The sequence below is a fragment of the Sinocyclocheilus anshuiensis genome, unplaced genomic scaffold, assembly GCF_001515605.1.
Source record: "Sinocyclocheilus anshuiensis isolate Anshui unplaced genomic scaffold, SAMN03320099.WGS_v1.1 scaffold1079, whole genome shotgun sequence".
NCBI lineage: Eukaryota > Metazoa > Chordata > Actinopteri > Cypriniformes > Cyprinidae > Sinocyclocheilus > Sinocyclocheilus anshuiensis.
In genome coordinates, this window is record NW_015548207.1 from 354,643 (window position 1) to 361,059 (window position 6,417).

General features: G+C 37.0%; 1 pseudogene; it reads right to left on the reverse strand.

Moving 5' to 3' along the window:
- LOC107653527 (DNA annealing helicase and endonuclease ZRANB3-like) overlaps positions 1-6,417 on the reverse strand; it is a 67,936-nt pseudogene that overhangs the window by 42,896 nt on the left and 18,623 nt on the right.

The following is a 6,417-nucleotide window of genomic DNA, read 5'->3' on the forward strand; positions in this document are numbered from 1 at the left end:
TATCAGTGGCGGCTCGTCGGGGGAGGCAGGGGAGGCACAGCTTCCCCATAATTTTGAGGTGAAAATGGGAGGACGATTTAATGTTAATAAAATTCACAATTCATTTCAGTTCATGTCTCAGAATGTGTATTTTTTGTTTGTAATTTCACAGTTGTAATACCATAATGTGAAAACACCGCTTTTCTATCGCGAATGTGGCGAATCTGCTGATGTAACTACAACCGCTAATGATAGAGAAGGGTAAGGGGAGGCCAGGGGAGAGCTGAGCTCTCGTGCCTCCATTGGTAAAACAAATTAGCCAATCAGCATCGAGTGTTCGCTTTCAGCGCTGAGGAGTGTTGAGAAAAGAAACCTCGTAGGGGAGGAACGCGGTTATATTTTTTTGTGTTTGCACACTCTGATGTAAATAAACCCAACACTCATGGACAGCAGAGCGGAATGAGTGAAGGACGCTTTATCCCCTTGTATCACTCAAAAGTGATGATTCTAGTCAACCAATCAATGCTCTGCGGTGAGTTTAGCTCCACCCTTTTGGTACCCTTTGCTGTGCTAGATACCCCAACGGAAGGCTACCAAAAAAGTGGTACGGTACGGCTCTCTATTAGAAGGGTTTTTACTTGTAGTGGCCGTTGCAGTATTTTTTGGCGAAGTCGCTTCAGGTTCCAAATCTCCGTGGATACAAAGCATCGATTTGCATGAAGAGCTGAAAGACAGCTCAAGAGATCAAAGCATCGATCAGTGTGACATCATAAATGTCATATACAGAAACTAACTTTACACTAGAAACTTCCAATGGCAACAAATAACTTTAAAAAGAGGGACACTTTTATAGTTCTGACCTTGAGCCTATGAAATCATGAGTTTATTGAAAATCGGTCAGCAGATTTCTGTTTATGGCTGGTGAAAACAAATACTCTGCTGATTAAATCAGGTATTAAGTTCATAAAATGCAAATGTGCTTCCTCTAAGAGAAAGTCTCACAGTGCACATTACGCACTCAGTTAGTATAAACTTAACAGCGGTTATCTTGATGAATTAAGAAAACACTTGTGTCTTTCATAAGAAGTTCAGATAGATGTTTCAGAGGAATTAGAGAAGCAATAGAGATCGACACTCCCTTAATACGCACACAAGAGTCATCTTGAGAGGTCTTTACGTATGTAATGATGTACATTTTGGTAATGCTTTTGTCCGGTGAACGTTTTAAAGAAGGAAAATAGCAGCTCTCACAATGTGAGAGTGCACAGAACGTGGCATCCCTCAAAATGAAGCCTTTAGTATTTCCTGCATAATGTATTGGTCAATTAACTGGCCATCACTGACGGGTAGCTCTGCTATAAAAACTAGTGGGAGTAAACACAATATTTAATAAAACGTGAATAAAACAGAGGCTGTGAGGAGTGGAAGTACAGTCTGTTCAATGGGCTTCATTCATAAAACACGAGCCGAATTAATTTCATATCTAACATTTGGAAAACCATTCATATTGAACTGAACGTAACACTTTACATAAAACGTGTTTTTTATGAACCATTTACTCAGAAATTCGGTCTGTTCGGTCTTTTTTTTTTTTTTGGAACAGATTTCTTCTGCTCATTTGAATGGTTTTACAAATTATTTGTACATGGAATTCATTCTGTTCATAATGTTTTTTTTTTTTTGAGAATGATTTGCACAAACAATTAGCTTGTAATGGCTTTTTGTTAATGATTTACATATGAATTTGTAATGTTCATCATGGTTTGTGAATGATTTGCACAAAGATTGGTTTTTATAGTTCAGTGCTGGGGGATGGCGTCTTGTAGTTTGTGATGTCTTTCAGACCTCTCCTCACTGAAGCAGAGTCGTTTGCTGAAAACTGGTTTCCCAACTTTTTAGAGTAGCTCCTCTTAGCCACTCTGATCTCCTTTGTCAGTGTATTCTGAATGTTCAGCAGTTCATCCCTAGTAAAACTTATTGTGTTTGAAAAACAACAGACAGGAAAAACTAACAAAAACATTAAAACAACCGAAGAGCTCCACACTGAGGCGGCCATCCGCAGCTCCATCTTGGATCTCAATAAGTGCTCATAAGTGGTTTTGTGAACAATTTTCTGAGAAATTATTCATGAATTCGTTCTGCTTGTAGGAATGGTTTTTACGAACAATTTCAAAAGAAATTTGTTCTGCTCATTAGGATGGTTTGCACATTCTCTCTGTGTGTGAGAGTGATTTCATAAATGATTTACAAATGTAATTCATAATAATCGAAATGGTTTTGTGAATATTTGCACAAAGATTAGTTCTGTTCTTAAGAATGACTTTGCGAACAATTTGCAATAAAACTCGTTCTGCTTGCAAGAAAAGTTTTACGAACAATTTACACAAATTTGTTCTGCTTATAAGAATGGCCTTGCAAACATTTTGCTGAGAAATTTGTTCTACTCGTAAGAATAGTTTTGCAAACATTTTGCGCAAATGTTTTGCTTGTAAGAATGGTTTTATGAATGATTTGCAGAGAAATTCGGTCTGCGAACAAAGTCATTCATAAGAATCATTTTATGAACATTTTGCACAAATTCGTCCTGCTTGTAAGAATGGTTTACGAATGATTTGCGAAGAAATTAGCTCTGCTCATAAGAAGGTTTTAAGATGATAATTTACACAGAATTCTACTTGATTTGCAAGAATAGATTTACAGAGAAGTCAGGAAATAAAACATTTTCAGTGAACAATTGACACTTGTGTACGCAACGTCACAACACATTGTTAAAGAGTCATTTTCGTTTACCTCAAACTAAATATGGCGTCCACCCTGACCAAAGTCTTCCAGAATTCACTGTCCATGTTTTTTGTTCACTGGAAATGTATAGAAATATTTGAACAATTGACAACCAGGTACACAGGAGTATATTGCTGTAAGTTTTAACTCCTTCAATTTAAGTTACAGTTCACCCAGATTTGTCATAATTTACTCACCCTCAAGTTGTTCCAAACTTGTAAGAATCTTTCTTCTGCTGAGCACAAAAGAACATATTTTGAAGAATGTTGGTCCCCATTGACTTCCATAGTATTTTTCTCCATACTATAGAAGTCAATGGGGCCTATTAACCATTTGATTAGCTGCATTCTTCAAAATATCTTTTTTTTGTGTTCAACAGAAGAAAGAAATGTATACAGGTTTGGAACAACTTCTAATTTTCATTTCATTTTTATTTTTTTGGGTGAATTATCCCTTTAAATGCATCCACTCTGATTAAAATCTACTAGAATACAGCAGCCTGATTCTTACATTTCTAAAACTGGCATTGCAGAGTCACAAATTGTGACATGAAAGCAAAGACCCAGACAATGTAAAAAAAAGAAAAGGACTGTGCAAAAAGAGTGAGCGAGAGACAGGAACAGAGTGAGACAGTGTGAGGACAAGGGTGTTTGTGGAAACTACAAATATTACTGGCATACCTCTGGACAGAGTAATAACAGCAGAGATGAGCGTTGTGCTTTTGAGACCTGTGAAAGAGCTCTCTCTCTCCCCTCCATCTCATTCGGAGCCGTGGCTCTAAAATCACTTAAAATCCCCACATTTTTTCTCACGTCACCCCTTGGCATTGATAGTCCGCCTCAACAGAGGTCAATGGGTTAAATGGGTTAAATAAACACCCCCGCCAGCGTAATATCGAGGCAAACAGAACAAGGTGGACAAAACCACATGAAATGAGATAAAATATCCGACACTGGTGTCAAATTACTAGGCTGCGTCGTATAAAAGGATCAACGTTGAAAATGATCTCTTGTTTGATTGATTAATTTAATTTTGCTATGAGCGAGTCATTAGACCAGCGAGATAGTAACTGTGTGACAAATTTCAAGCTGTCACTTTACAAAAAAAATTAGAATGACTATAAATGTTTATTCCTAATGTAAACTAATGTGCCGCACAAGAACTCCATGTAGTAATCGGATAATTTTATAGTGAGTACAATAGTAAAATAAATGATTTTAATAACTTAGTGGTAATATTGACGGGGGAAACTTATCAAAACTTTTAGCTTATTATATTATCGTACACGCAATTTTGGGTGACATGAGCGATGACTGGAGGATGGGAAATATGTCAGCTAATGACAAGATCTCCTCCTGGTTTAGCTCAAACAAAACCATGCTGCATATTACCAAATGGCTTAATAAATCAAAGCAAATGACAAACAGATTTGGAGGAAACTGTACCTCCTCTGGTCTGCCCAGCGCCGGGGTGCCAGTTAGAAGGATGGCACGCTTGGCGTTCTGAATGATTGGCACCAATATTTTACTACGAGCTGCGTTGCGAGATTTCAAGTAGTGGGATTCATCCACTAGGATGACACCGAATCGTTGTTTGTTCAGGGCCTCCAGCAGGGGGCGTGCGTCCATCGTGAGCAGCCCGTATCCAAGTATAGTCACATTGCTAGTGCCAATGCTCCTACAAAACAACAACAAAACAACTTAAGAATTCAAATGTGCAACAAAATTCTTATTAGCTTTCTCAAATGTACCTTGTCCTTTTTTTAGTCATAATGCTAAAAAAACACCAAAATGGCTGCTGTCCACCACAAAAACAACATGCTGCTTTTGTAACCAAGGTGACGGTTGTGGAAAAATACAATATTAAAATAATAGTTTACCCAAAAATGAAAACTGTCACCATTTACTCGCCAAACAGTTGCCATTGACTTCCATATTATATTATGTATGTCTGTTGTCTTAAAAGACTTAACTACAGGCTTTATACACAATCTATACAAGCACAAAATAAGGTTTTCCACTAATTTACTAAACAATATTTAAAGATTTTATTTAACTTTACAAATTTTAACCTTGCAGCTTCCAGTTGTACTTGCGAATGCATCACATTACAAATGTTATGCGTTGCAATTGGCATTACAGAATTAACTTTTATACTATAATATATACAACCACAACAGCTAAATTTTCAGATTAGAAATGTCACGCAACATCTCCATGTTGACTGACGCTTGTGAAAATTTAGCTTTCTTCTAAAAACGAAGTTAGGTTAGGTTGGGCATATGGGCTTTGACATCAACAGCAAATGTCGAAAATAACTATAATCAATTATATATATGGTTAGTTACAATTAGCATTTAGCATTACCTTTTTGTCTAAAACAAAAATAATTTTGGGTCACAACTTACAAATCTGTCACAACAGAAACTGTGTACACTTAGATATATTTATAATAGTTATTAGTGTTTTCATTGGGCGTAAAAGCATTTTACGTTTTTTAGCCTCATAGTTAGATGTCAGCCGTACACTGAAAGAAAATGATGTTTGCTGCTGCTTTGCACTATATGAGCCATTAGAGTTAAAATATCATTCACCATGCTGACAGGCCTTCATCAAGCTCAGAGGGAGATGTTGCCATGGTAACGACTTTACAGGTCGACTCAACCCCGGGCCAGAATTCTCAGGATAAACAGAGCAATTTGTGAGCCTCTTTTTAGAAGCATCAATAACAGGCAAAAAGACAACATGACCCTCTGACTGCACAGGCTGAACAATCAATCCCAGCATCCTCTGTGGAAGGGCAGATCTTGTAAGCTCTCTCCCAGTCCTAAGATAGAGCTGAAGTATTCTTTGTGCCGGATTTGTAGCCGTAAAAGATGAGCTAATTTAGGATTTGTTTAATATCTCTCCAGGGAGGTGATTTGATTTCATACATCTGCCGTGTAATTTGTATTGTGGTATAATTTTGTAGTCACTGAACAGGAGATTTTACTTCCGTTTTGTATTTCTACAGGCTGACAATCTGCAAGAACGGATTTCATAACTTTCTAAAGCTACTCATAAAAGTGTGACACACAGCGGGGAAAAAAAATGAATAAATCGAGAGATTTCTTCCTAACTTTTCCAGAGGCTTCTGCAAAGTCATACTCAGTCATAAATTTGATGAATCAATGTTGCCACTATGATTAAACTCACACACAGTCTGAAAGAATCAATCTTTCATTTTGAGCAAAAAATCTCTCGGTCACCAGTGCAGACGTCCTCTAGTACGGTCCACTGGATCCCAACGAACCGATGTCCCCCTTTTTTTCAGGGACTGCAAAACAAACTTAAACGATCGATTACCAAGATGCCCATTCGGTGTGTGTCTAAATGTAGCTCCAATTTATACGTCATTAAACTTCCTCCGCTTGAACAACATTCAGATGTTTATATGATGTTTAATATTTAGATTGCATGGTAATTTTTAGGTTGTTTAGTGGTTGTTTGGATATAAATATGACTCTTGAAATAGCATGCAATGTTTTCCAGATGGTGCGCTCTCTCAAAATGTCTCTGCAATGCATGTGTGTACTGGAAAAGCAATATGCAAATATTGTGACAATTACTTCTTTTAAATAAATTAATATATTTTTAAAAAATCAAATAAAAAAATATA